Source organism: Coenobita brevimanus, chromosome 46 (assembly GCF_032717465.1).
Source record: "Coenobita brevimanus isolate Jiangsu-jjx chromosome 46, ASM3271746v2, whole genome shotgun sequence".
Classification (NCBI taxonomy): domain Eukaryota; kingdom Metazoa; phylum Arthropoda; class Malacostraca; order Decapoda; family Coenobitidae; genus Coenobita; species Coenobita brevimanus.
Window position 1 is genome coordinate 31,872,577 of NC_136999.1, and position 15,012 is coordinate 31,887,588.

A 15,012-nucleotide genomic window follows, 5' to 3' on the forward strand; every position below is an offset into this window, starting at 1 on the left:
TCCAAGAATGGAGATTTCAGAGAAAGAAGAAATGGACAGAACGTGTTCCATCGTAGAAGTAAGATAGTCCAAGAATTTTTGATAGTCAGTAGAATTAGGGGATAAGTAAACAGCACAGATATATTTAGTCAGAGAATGACAGGAAAGCCGAAGCCAGAGTGTGGAGAATTCAGAAGAATTAAGTTCAGGAACACGAGAGTAAGATAAGTCGTTGCATATGTATACACAACAGCCACCATTGGCTTTGAGATGAGTATAGAGAAAGTAGGAGGATACAGAAAAGGGTTTGCTGTCAGTTGTCTCAGACAGCTGAGTCTCCGTTAGAAAAAGAAGGTGAGGTTTAGAGGAGGAGAGGTGGTGCTCAACAGAGCGAAAGTTAGATGAAAGGACGCGAATGTTGCAGAAATGAAGAAGAAGAGAGTCAGACAGTGGTTCCAGGCACCTCGAGTCATCACCGGGAGAGGGGCAGATGGCGGGGGCATTTATGTTCCCCCCCCCCCTGGGGACTCCGAGGCTGGGTGAATTGACGCCATTTTGGTGAATTTTGAATAGGAAGTGTAGTGTGTACTGTGTATGTAGTTTGGTGAAGATAGAGAAATTTGTACTGGAGAGCATGCTGGCCTACTCTCTGTGTAACTGAGACACTGAAAAAGTTCAGCAAAGGGGGATGGTCAGGAACTAGTCCTGAGGGCTGATGAAACGGGAGCTCCTGCACTCCCTGTCATCAGCTTACCATCCACCTCGGGAGTACTGCCCTGCTCGACTGGTGCTACAGTCTACTCCACTGAAATACCTGAAATACTACTTTACCATTCTGTAAATCATACGTTGAAGAAGTCCACTGAAGAGGTCTGCAATATTAACTGTTCTATTTATTATTTTTTTTTTTCTGTGAGTGCATATATTTATTTTTGCTGTGTCAGTAGAGAGGTGGCCTACTGTCCTAGTGGAAGCGGGTACGGTTTAAAGGATTTAAACTTCGCTAAGCAGACTTTACTGACCTATCATAAGACTCGCCAAGTAAAAAAAAAAAAAAAAAAAGCTAACACCACTACAACAGTCCTGTAAGAGTCAGCCCTACTATGTATTCAGTATCGAAGGTGGGTGTTTAGCGCCGAAGTGGTGAGGTGAAAGTGTATGATACGTGGGAGGACTGCTGGGCCTCACGGAAAGGGCTGTTATGCATCTGCCCAGACTCGTGCACATACAAAAAGTACATATATAACATATATATATATATATATATATATATATATATATATATATATATATATATATATATATATATATATATACATTATATATCAATCATTTCCTGTGGCACCCTCGGGGATGCATAGGGCCTCGATGAACTCACACCACCACATCCTATCTTGTGCTAACTCCTCAAGATCTCCCCAACACTCATCTCCAGCTTCCCGTCTCATTGTCCTCACCCACGTCTCTTTTGGCCTTCCTCTACCTCTCCTACCAAGTGCCACCCACCCTGGTGTACCTCGTACTATTCACTGTCTCCTATACACATGTCCTAGCCACTTCCATCGTGAGAACCTAACATATTCATCGACCGGCTGCACTCCTGTTATTTCTCTAATTCTACTATTTGGTATCCTTTCCCACCACTTAACTCCTAATATTCTTCTAAGTGCTTTTCTTTCAAACACCAAGAATTTATTTTCCATAGTCACTGTGCTGTACCAAGACTCGTGTCCATAAATTAAGATACTCCTAACCATTACCTTATAAAGTTTGATTTTTGTATGCACAGAAAAATTGTTATTATTCCAAATATTTTTAAGCATTCCCATTGCCTGATTAGCCTTCTTTAACCTTTCCTCGAATTCAAAGTTCACAGAACCATCCTTGGCTAAATAAATACCTAAATATTTAAACCTATCAACTTGCTTTACAACCATACCTCCAACTACACATTCCTGCGCATTTTCCATATTCATATTGATTATTTCAGTTTTTCCACAATTAATAACCAAGCCCACCTTGCGACCTTCACTCACCAAACAGTCCAACACTCTCTGCATCTCTTCTGGCCCATCACAAATCAAAACTATATCATCTGCATAATCTAAATCCAAAAGTTTCCTGTTCTCTCCCCAAAGTATACCTGCACCGGTTACTGTTCCAGCGTGTTTCATAATGTAATCAATGACCAATATAAATAGTAAAGGCGATAGAACACCACCTTGAATTACTCCGGACTTGACTTCAAACGAATCACTCAGACAACCATCAACCATCACTTTACAAAATGTGTCCTCATGCATGTTCATAATGACCCTCACAAACTCCTCTGGTATTCCATAATGTCTCATGATCTTCCCCATAGTCTCTCTCGAAACACTATCAAAAGCCTTTTCAAAATCAACAAAACAAAGACTTAACGGTACTCTCACTTCATTAACTTGCTGCATCAAATGCCTAACTATAAAGATCTGATCATTGCAACCACGTCCCTTTCTAAAACCAGCCTGTTCATCCCTCAGAATACCCTCAACCACCGGCTCCAACCTATTTAACAACACTCTACTGAAAACTTTCAAAGCTATCGGTGACAAAGAGATTCCCCTCCAATTACCACATTCACTCAGGTCTCCCTTCTTCGGAACTTCAACAATTACACCATTCTTCCAAACTGATGGCAGTAACCCCGTCACCCATATCTTATTGAATAGCTTGGTCAAGATCATTATTAATCTATCCCCCTCCACTTTAAACATTTCCGGAAATAAACCATCCTCCCCTGGTGCCTTATTATTCTTTAACTGTTTTACTGCTTTCTCCACTTCTGCAAGCCTCAACTCTCCTGTTTCTATATTTAAATCTTCCTGAGCAGACGGTATATCCTCTTCTGGTGGTATTGGTCTATTAAGAACTGTCTCAAAATGCTCTTTCCATCTATTTTTAATATCTCCATCTTTGGTCAATAAATTTCCTTCCCTGTCTCTAACTGGTATTTCCTTGCGTTTACCTGCATTACCACTCAGTTCTCTAATCGATTCATATGCTATTCTTTGACTCTGTCCATCATTTTTGTTTATTAAGATTTCAGTCTCTGCAACCTTTTCATCCACACATCTTCTTTTATCTCTCCTAGCTAACCTTCTTACTTCTGAATTCAAACTCCAGTACACAGCTCTTGCTAATACAATCTCTCGTTCATCAACGCATTGCATCTCACTCCTCAATTTAGCCTCACTTCTCTTTTTTATCATATCCCACGTTTCCTCTGATATCCATTTCTTTCTCCTGAATCTATGTCTCCTTCCAATCGTACATTCAGCAGTCTCATGCAAAACTTTGCTCACATCCTCCCACATCTCATCTACACTTCTCTCCCCCTCTTCCAACGTTTCCAGCACCAAAAACCTATTTCTGCATTCTAATCTGAATTCCTCCTTTTCTTCTCCGTCCCTTCTAAGCTTAACAATATCGTATCTACCAACACCAGATTTTTCCTTCTTCTGATTTTTAAGTTTAAACCTTATTTTTAAAATGCTGAGTTGATGGTCACTACCAATATCTGCTCCCCGTTTAACATGAACATCTAGCAGAGAACTTCTATGCCTCCTACTGATAGCGATGTGATCAATCTGATTTTTATATTTTCCACACGGCGACAACCAAGTTGTCTTGTGTATATTGCAATGCTGAAAGAGTGTGCCCCCGATGACTAAGTCATTTGCTAGACAGAAGCTTCCAAACCTCACTCCGTTTTCACTCATCCTACTACCAACTCCCATCTTACCCATACATGCCTCAAATCCCTCATTTGAACAGCCCATTACTGCATTAAAGTCTCCAACGCAGATCAAAACATCATGTCTAGGTACTTTTCCTACTCCTTCTTGCAACTTTTCATAAAATGTGTCTTTCCTTTCATCGAGTGCATCATTAGTAGGTGCATAACACACAAACAAACTGATGTTGCCATGATTTGATTTAAACCGTGCGTATAACAATCGCTCATCTATAGGATCCCACTCACATAAAGCCTTATTTGCCTTACAACCCAGCAACAATCCTACTCCCTGATAATGCATTCCGTCCTGTCGGCCAGATATCAATAAACGTATACCATCCTCCAAATCCAACATATCGACTCCAGTTAATCTAGTTTCTGTCAGAGCACAAATATCAAGTCCGTAATTTTGAAAAACCTTCACTAACTCATCGATTTTACCGTCATGATTTAGCGTTCTCACATTACAGTTACCAATTTTAATTGTATTTTTTGCATTAACAAAGGAATTAGATTGTAACTGAGGCAACCGTGAAATTATTTGCACCCCCTGCCCATTTAAGGGCTGCACGGGACTGGGGGCCATTATTGTTCTTTCAGAGTCCATCAAGGTTTCTTTGGCTAACTTCCTGAACACCTCGCCATTGTGTTGCAGTCGCAGTAGGCAGCTAACTTGCCTGATTGCCCACACCCGAAAGACCCAGCTATGCTGTAGCCAGTCACATGCCAGCATGCTTCCCAGCCATTTCACTCCCAAGGAGTTCCTCTGCCTGAGAAAGCATACATTTTGTTACGAGATAGAGTAGTAGGAGGAGTGGTACGGTATATGAGAGAGGGGTGTGTGAGTGGTAGGGTACAGAGTGACAGAGGCGATTTATCTGTTACCATCCCTCTCCGGGATTTCAGTATGCTGACATCGATGGACAGACTGATAGAGTGCCTTGTCAGTGTTTACTTTACGTTCTCCACTGTTTTCGTGGTTTTCTCCTTTTCACCAACTTACTGTGAATGGTTGATTTAAAGTTGAAGGTTGCTGAAAATGTGGATTTTTTTTTTTTTTTTTTTTCCAGAGTTAGCCTCATCTAACCTAACCAGTGGGATCATTGCGTATTCATACAGCACTACTTCGCCTTGCACAACAAATGTCAGCCATCCCTCACCAAAAACACTTTGTCCTCTTTATGTTATGCAGGGACTGGTGAGGTCTGTTTAATATCTAAAAACGCGTTTCCGACAATCTGCGGCATCAAATCATCCCACACAGTATAAAAACAAGGTGATGATGAGGAGGAAACCCGCCAAAGAGAAGGAACCCTAAAGTAAATATTGCCTGATTAAATTTTCTCTACTTTGGCCTAAAACTGTCATCTTTCGATCTCCAGTTCTCCATTGCGCATTTGTAACAATAAATTAAAGCTGTATTATGATGCTGGTCGCAAAGAAGTGCAAGGGACAGAATATACTAGACCTGCTTCTCTTTGCTACTAAACTGTGTGATATAAGCTAAAGAAAGGAGGACTATCTGAACTAACATAAGGTAAAAGGAGTATTACAGTGTTACTATCTATAGTTTGACTGTTGACTGTAAATAAAATGGCGTTGTCCTTACTTTAAAAAATGTCATTTCTGGGACGTATGCAATGAGAAGTATTTTGATATTAGGATCGATAATGACATCTCTTAGGGTCTGGTAGGGATGATTGATGTATCTGACAGCCAGCAGGGACATGAGGTTACCAACGTAGCTTTGTGTTAACACCAATATCATCAGCATCCACACCCCTTGGACTACAGATTCCCAACACCACCACCCAGACGGCTGAGACACATCTGTTTAAAAGAAAGACGATTAATTCAATGACATCTAAAGGAGGCATATAAAAAAAAAAAAAGAAAGGGGCAAGTTTTAATTGGGACATTCAACGCTACCTTCTTGGAGGAGGATACGAATACAGTTGAATATGTTGGTTTCTTGTCTGGGTGGGTGGTTAGTGTGTGGGGGAAGACAAGAAGGAAGGAGTAACATAGCAGTGATCACAGCCAGCAGTGCCGCCCCCACAGCCATCCACACTATGGGTGACAGAGGCAGTAGGAAGCCCCACGGGTCCACCTCAGGGCGACCACGGGCAGCGAAAATTTTATGATGCGTCATAAACACAACAGGACTGCAGTGCAAATACTTTTTCTTGTCGTTTATGATGCCATGTGGCCCACCACTGATATCAGCCTCCTGGAACAGAGAAGAGTTATTGAAGAAAAGTGCAGTTAGCTGAACATACAGGCTGGTCCATACATAACGCTCCACTTCCACTCAGCGGGGTGATATCCCGTGTGTTTTGGGCATGGTTTAGTGAGCGTTATCAGTATCTACCCTGCATCATTTATGAACCCCTTAAGTCCCAGTCGCATCAATTGATGCGATTTGAGTTTTATGCCAAAATGCCTATTTGCATCAATTGAACGCGGCCTGTAAAAAACTGCGGAGCACTTGCTCCACCCCGATTATGATGTACAGTTACCTCCACTTCTAACGAGTACAGCTGGTGGTATGTTTGGTGAAATGTGGCACCACTATGTTTGTTTACATCGTAGTAATAGTAAGTGAATGGGCAGACCCGGCAGAGCTTCCCCTCCGCTACAGTATCTAGTACCCACAGAAACAATGTTCTATCAAGTCATACTCTGCAAATCCAAGTGTTTGCCACTTACGTATAGTGGAAGGTAGAGAGAAAAACAAATAGTAATGCCAGTAGATCACATTGTTTCTCTGACAGGAGATGACTGTGAGGCGAGGTGGAACGGAGGGGAGGGGGGACAGGTGGTGGGGGTGCATGTATCGAAACTTTGTCGTGTTTCATTTTGAAAGATGAGGGGTGTGATTATACAGATGTTCTGAAGGTGATCTGTAACTCCGAATGCAATAAAGTGTATTGGATGAATGTAGGAGTCTTTATGTTCATCATACAAAGTGGTGAACAACTGTAGTTAAGCATAAATGTTAGAAAGTGTGATGTCCGGTCTCTCGATGCGTGGTTCACCTGAGTCTAGTGAGTGTGCAATTTTTGTGGCTGAACCAGGGTGGCCATAAATGATTTACGATTAGGCTAAGCATGTGACACAACGGTCATGCCATGTTGTGCATCATCCAGTCTGTTTTATTGTGAGGAAAAACAATCGTTATATTCTCAAACCATGGTATAAGTAGGTGTTCTGTTGCATAGGATTATAGCTACTTTGAGAGTTGGACAGCTATTGGCTTATTGTGCGAAAATGTTGTGCAGTCATCATACTGATGGATCACGTGGAGATAATGCAATACTGTATTTGAACAATGAATGCATATCTTGTATTATAATAACTGAAATGGCGGTGTTACGTGTGTCCAGTCCACAAATGATGTTGCTTTCTTCGAGGTGGAATTTCATTAGTCTGGATAGTTTTGGCACAACATCCGCAAACATTGATCATCATATATCATACTCTCTTTAAAATATTCATACATTAGTTTTCATACAAGTATTACACATTCATGCCCTCCTTAGCTCCAGACGCATTATGCTATATAATCGTGTGTTTACACTCACACGCTGTTCATCCAGAGGGAGCAATATTTCCCATACCAACACAAATCAGCATATGTATTGGTGATGACCCTACTGCCACCTGCCCACCTCGTCACTCGCTCCTACTCCACAACAGTCCACTTTCACACACACCTTACCACTAAGCAGGGAGGTCAAGCCCTCCTACCCTCTCTATTCCTGCAACATTTCCTTCCACTCCTAATACCCCATCACACTGACCAACCTCTCCTAAAGTATACTCCCTTACCCACCAAATATTTTAATCAATTTCTAACTGCCTTGAGAATATCGTTTTCAATGTCCAGCGTCATGGGACACTGCATCAGTACGATCACCACCACCACAGTGCCCGGCGCATTACACATCATGATATTTTAGATCCTGCTTCCCTTTGTCCTGCGATTGATATACTATGTGAGTCCATTGTCTGTCATGAAATTGTAAGGATAGTATCGGCCCAGTATTCACTGTTACTGAGGCATTTCGTTGGCGTGGTTTTGCTAGGAAAATTGTGTAATCTAGCCTTGTTTGTGCACTCAGTAGTGAAACTGGCCATTCCAGATCCATGTCAACACAGTAGATGACGTCTGCAACGATTGCGTGTGATAAACGGATATATAACGAACTGCAACACTGGACAACATTATGCATGTCTGTCCGTTGTCTGCCATTATAACACAAGGTTTTAGTATGTGGCCAAGGGTACTCAAAATATATCGGTGGCCTGGTGCTGCTGGGAGAGTGTAAAATTATGTAACTATAGTCTCCGTGTGTTTGTACAGTGAGTCTGGCAATTCACTTCACCGACTTATTTGCACTCATGCCAAGATAGCAGCCAAAATCGCGGTTTTGGTGACTATACTGACTGACCATTGAACACTCTTTCACCTCCCAGCAGTCTGAATGAGGTCTTGTTTTCAAGCAATAGAAACATTAAGTAGTGTGGTGACTAATGCAGTTTTATATGTAAGGTAAGGAGTGTTTTGTTGACCGTGTCATCATACAGACTTGTACAATATAACACAACCAAGGATAAGCTGGACCTACGGTAGGATAAAGATTGAGTGCTGCTGGAGCGTCCATGTAAACGTTAGCAACATTGGTGCACCAGCACCTGGATGGTAAAACCCAACCACCACGCATTACGCAAAATACCCCCGGGTTCTGAAGCTACCCCATGTCATGCAGTACATTTACACAAGATCATTGATAAGACTGCAGTCCCGTCGTAATGATGCGAGGAAGGGCCGGAAATTTGTGAACGAGATAGAGAGAGAGAGAGAGAGAGAGAGAGAGAGAGAGAGAGAGAGAGAGAGGGAGAGCGAAACACAGACAGACAGACTGATGCATTCATGGTGTCATTACAAGTTGCTAAAATACGATATAATAACAGACCCTGGGAAGGATAAGCTCCTTGTCTCTGTAACTCTGAATACTGGCCCGATACTATCCTTGCAGTTTCATTGACAGAAATGGACACACAGTATACCAATCGCAGGACAAAGGGGAAGCAGAACCTAAAATATTACGTGTAATATATACAGGGCATTGTGGTGGTTTTGATTGTAGATGGGAAGCGAAACGTCGTTATGGTATAGTTGTTTAGAGGCATCACACGAGATTCATAATACCCTGACGTTCGACAATAGATTTTAATACTACGGATATCTGTGATGCCGTGTCCCATGACGCTGAACTCTGAAACCGATATTCCCAAGGCAGTTAGAAATGGAATGGAATATTTGATGGGTAAGGGGAGACTTCAGGAGAGGTTGGTCAGTGGGACGGATTATTAGGAGAGGAAGGAAATGTTGCAGGAATAGAGAGGGTGGGAGGGCTTGACAATCCTGCTTGGTGGCAAGGTGTGTGCGGAAGTGGACTGCTGTGGAGTAGGAGCGAGTGAGGAGGTGGGCAGGTGGGAGTAGGGTCATCAGCAACATATGTGCTGATTTGTGTTGGTATGGGAAATGTTGCTTCCTCTGGATGAACAGTGTGTGAGTGTAGACTATCTATCTATCTATTGCCAGACGCCTCAATCCCGTTTGGGGTGGCCACAAACAAATCGCCTCCAAGTCGCCCTGTCCCCCGCCAATTCACTGCCCTGCTCCCAACTCACACCCCCCTCTCTCATATACCTCTCCACCCCATCCCTCCATCTCATCCTCGGCCTCCCCCTCCCTCTTCCCCCCTCCACCTCACTCACATACACTCTCTTCGTCAGTCTCTCACCCTCCATCCTCTCCACATGGCCAAACCACCTCAGTGTGTTCCTCATAACGCTTCCTATCACATCCACATCCACACCACAACGCTCCTTTATATCCTCATTCGTCAGCCTGTCTCTCCACGTGACTCCACAGGCTCCTCTTAAATAACTCATTTCCACTGCTCTCACTCTTGACTTGTGTCCTTCCAACAATGTCCAAGCTTCACTTCCGTACGTTAGAGTTGGTATCACAATACTGTCATGTAGTAACTTTTTCACTTCCATGCTCACTTCCCTGTTTCTATCACTGCTTTCAAGGAACCAGCAACCTTTCTTCCCTGCTGTACCCTTTCAAGCACTTCACCCTCCAAACCTCCATCCTTACTCATCACACTACCCAAATACTTAAACGTACTCACATTTTCCAATTCCTCACCATCTAACCTTGCTGTACATTCACTAACTTCACCTCTCTCAAAGACCATCACTTTACTCTTCCCTACATTCACCTTTAGGTTCCGTTTCTTACACACTCTCTCAAACTCATCCACCAAGCCTTGCAGCTCCCCTTCGTCTTCACTCAACAACACAGTATCATCTGCAAACAACAGTACAGGGAGTTTCCAAACACTATCCTCTCTCACCAGGGCCACTCCAACATCCACTACCCTACCTTGTACCTCTTTTATTACCCCATCCATGTACAGATTGAACAACCATGGAGACATGACACATCCCTGTTTCAAACCAACTTTCAAAGAGAAAAATTCACTTAGTTCACCATCCACACGCACTGCAGCCTTCGCACCATCGTACATACTCTTCACAGCATTCAACAACTTCCCATCTACTCCATATATTCTTAACACTTTCCACAATCCTTGTCTATCCACCCTGTCATATGCTTTCTCCAAATCCATGAAAGCCGCATACAACTTCTTTCCCTTCTCTAGAAACTTTTCCACTAAAGATCTAAGAATGAATATCTGATCTACACAACCTCTTCCCTTCCTAAAGCCTCCCTGTTCTTCTCCAACTAATTTCTCTGTTCTTTCTCTAACTCTGTCTATAAGTATCCTACCATACACTTTTCCTATTATACTAAGAAGACAAATGCCCCTATGATTACCACACACTTCTTTTTCCCCTTTTCCTTTGTACAAGGGAATAATTATACCTGACTTCCAATCCTCCGGGACTCTACCTTCCTCCCAAGCCAATCTGCACATCTTCCACATCCATTCTACTACTATCTCTCCCCCATGCTTCAGCATTTCACCACACACTCCATCAATTCCTGGGGCTTTCCCTGATTTAACTTTCTTCATTGCTTCCACAACTTCTATCCTACTGATTTCTTCCTGTCTTCTCACCTCCCTCCTTCTCCCAGCCATTCCCCAGCTACTTATACTCGCATTACTTCCATCCTCTACGTTCAACAATTCCGTAAAGTGTTCTCTCCATCTGCTCACTTTTTCTCCCTTCTCCACTAGTAATCTACCATTTTTATCTTTCACTCCCCTGCTAACTTCACTTCCACCCTGTCTTACTCTTTTCACTTCTCTCCAGAACATTTTCTTACAGTCCCTCCACTTTACACTCAAATTCCTTCCAAATTCCTCATCCACTCTCTTCTTACTCTCTCTTACTAATCTTTTCACCTCTCTTCCTTTCCACATATAACTCTCTCTTCCGCCTCTCAACTTCTTCCACGCCCCTATTTCTCACCCATTCATTGTATGCTTTCTTCTTTTGTGCCACAGCCTTTTTCACCTCTTCAGTCCACCACGCTGTTCCTTGCACCCCCCTCCGCCTTCTCTTCCTTCCACACACCACATCACATGCTGCACATATTTCTTCTGTAAATATCTTACACACACCTTCCACGTCTCCCATCTGCTCCAATACATATTTGCCCAATCGTTCCTCCACTTCTCTTTTATACTCTGCCTTTTTCTCATCCTCTTGTAACCTTTCCACTCTCCTTGCAACTACTCCTTCCTCTCGCCTTTCCCTTCTTCTATTCCTCCATCTCACTTGCATCCTAATTCTGGCCACCACCAAGTAGTGGTCAGAAAGTCCACTCCCCCAACCTCTATACACTCTTGCATCCTTTACACATCTTCGCATCCTTTCATCCACACACACATAATCAATCATTGCCTTCCTTTCATTCAGTTCACCACCCACCCTTCTCATCACTCGCCATGTATACCTGTGGATCATTTTATGCCTGAAGAGGGTATTGGCTATCACCAACCCCCTCCCAGCACAAATGTCCACTAACGCACTCCCATTCTCATCTATCTCGGCAGGCACACCCCACTCACCAACTATTCCATCCACCTTCATATTACCAACTTTACCATTCATATCACCAATCAAAAACACTCTCTCATTCCTTCCAAACTTTTCCATGCACACTTCCACATTTGTCCAGAACTCTTCTCTCACTCTTCTAGCACGATCTTGCGTTGGCACATACACACACACAATCGCCCACATTTGTATTCCAACTTTCAACTTTACCCACACAATCCTTGACCCAACTGATCCATACTGTCTTATGCTCTTCTTCCATCTTTTACTCACAACTATACACACTCCTTCCTTTGCCCTCTCATTCTCATCTACTCCTGCACATATACCCCATCCATACTCCCATTCTCTCACACATTCTCCTCTCCATTTTGTTTCAGTTATTCCACATACATCCACTTTCGCACCCTCAAGCACCTGGACAATCTCTCTCTCTTTCACCTCATCATTCGCTCCTCTTACATTCCATGTACTCATTACCAAGTCCTTTGTCCGGTCCTGGGTCGTCATCGTTTGGTCAGTCCTTGTCGAGTGTAGACACACGATAAAATAATATAATGCATCTGGAGAGAGAGAGAGAGAGAGAGAGAGAGAGAAAGAGAGAGAAAGAGAGAGAGAGAAGGTCTCGCTCTCTTTCATTTTATTTATATATATATATATATATATATATATATATATATATATATATATATATATATATATATATATATAAGGAAAGAAAAAGGGAAACTACTCTCTCTCTCTCTCTCTCTCTCTCTCTCTCTCAAATAGCCTGTAAACATGGAGGTTTGTTTTGCTTACACTGTCACAGGTAGGTGATATGAGGCTACCGTCACTGTAGACGGGCAGCCAGGGAGACAAGAACCACCCTATCCTTAACTGGGTCTATTATGTCGTATTGTAGCAACTTGTAATGACACCATGAATGCACCAGTGTGTGTGTGTGTGTGTGTGTGTGTGTGTGTGTGTGTGTGTGTGTGTGTGTGTGTGTGTGTGTGTGTGTGTGAGAGAGAGAGAGAGAGAGAGAGAGACACACACACACACACACACACACACACACACACACACAAAATTCAGGCTCTTCCTCGTATAATGGGTAACGAGACCTAATACTGACTTCCTTATCATATCGCATCACTACGAGAGATTGTAGACTTATCAGTGACCTTGTGTAAATCTACTGGATGACGTGGGGTAGCTTCAGAACCCGAGGGTATTATTCCTAAGCGTGGTGGTTGGGTTTTACCATCCAGGTACTGGTGCACCAATGTTGTTTACATTTACTTGGATGCTCCAGCAGCACTCAGCTTTTATCCTACCGTAGGTCCAGCTTATCTTTGGCTGTGTTATACTGTATAAGTCTGTATGATGATACGGTGCATAAAACACTCCTTGCTTTACATATAAAATTGCATTGTTCACCGCACTACTTAATGTTTCTATTGCTTGAAAATAGGACCTCATTCAGACTGCTGGGAGATGAAAAAGTGTTCAACGGTCAGTCAGTATAGTCACCAAAACCGCGACTTTGGCTACTATCTTGGCATGAGTGCAAATAAGTCGGTGAAGTGAATTACCAGACTCCCTGTACAACAACACGTAGTCTCTACGGAATTTTGCACTTTCCAAGCAGCACCACGCCACCTATATATTTTGTGTAGCCGTGGCCACTTACTAAAGCCTTGTCTTATAATCTCAGACAATGGACAGACATGCATGGGAAAGGAAATATTGCTCCCTCTGGATGACCAGCGTGTGAGTGTAGACACACGATTCAATAGTATAATGCGTCTGGAGCTAAGGAGGGCATGAATGTGTAATACTTGTATGAAAACTAATGTATGAATATTTTAAAGAGAGTATGATATACGATGATCAATGTTTGCGGATGCTGTGCCAAAACTATCCAGACTAATGAAATTCCACCTCGAAGAAAGCAACATCATTTGTGGACTGGACACACGTAACACCGCCATTTCAGTTATTATAATACAAGATATGCATTCGTTGTTCAAATACAGTATCGCATTATCTCCACGTGATCCATCAGTATGATGACTGCACAACATTTTCGCACAATAAGCCAATAGCTGTCCAACTCTCAAAGTAGCTATAATCCTATGCAACAGAACACCTACTTATACCATGGTTTGAGAATATAACGATTGTTTTTCCTCACAATAAAACAGACTGGATGATGCACAACATGGCATGACCGTTGTGTCACATGCTTAGCCTAATCGTAAATCATTTATGGCCACCCTGGTTCAGCCACAAAAATTGCACACTCACTAGACTCAGGTGAACCACGTATCGAGAGACCGGACATCACACTTTCTAACATTTATGCTTAACTACAGTTGTTCACCACTTTGTATGATGAACATAAAGACTCCTACATTCATCCAGTACACTTTATTGCATTCGGAGTTACAGATCACCTTCAGAACATCTGTATAATCACACCCCTCATCTTTCAAAATGAAACACGACAAAGTTTCGATACATGCACCCCCACCACCTGTCCCCCCTCCCCTCCGTTTCACCTCGCCTCACAGTCATGTCCTGTCAGAGAAACAATGTGATCTACTGGCATTACTATTTGTTTTTCTCTCTACCTTCCACTATACGTAAGTGGCAAACACTTGGATTTGCAGAGTATGACTTGATAGAACATTGTTTCTGTGGGTACTAGATACTGTAGCGGAGGGGAAGCTCTGCCGGGTCTGCCCATTCACTTACTATTACTACGATGTAAACAAACACAGTGGTGCCACATTTCACCAAACACACCACCCTCTGTTCTCGTTAGAAGTGGAGGTAACTATACGTACCTGTTTCACATTATTTCTACTTCTCAAATTTTAACACCTCATTCTGTTCATTTCTCATTCGTACATACCAGTTTTTGTATGTATGTAGTTGGAGAATGCTGTATGTTGTACTACATACGGCGCATCTTATTTTTTTTATTTATTTATTTTTTTTCATTCTCCCTACCTGCCCAGATTAGCAACTCTGAGTAGTGTCCGTCTGTGTTAGTTTTCGATAGACTTTGAGGCCTTGTAGAGCTACTCCCCGCACCTGTTTCATCTCCCCACATATACAAACACACCTGTTTTCATGGTTGGTGTGATATATTCCAA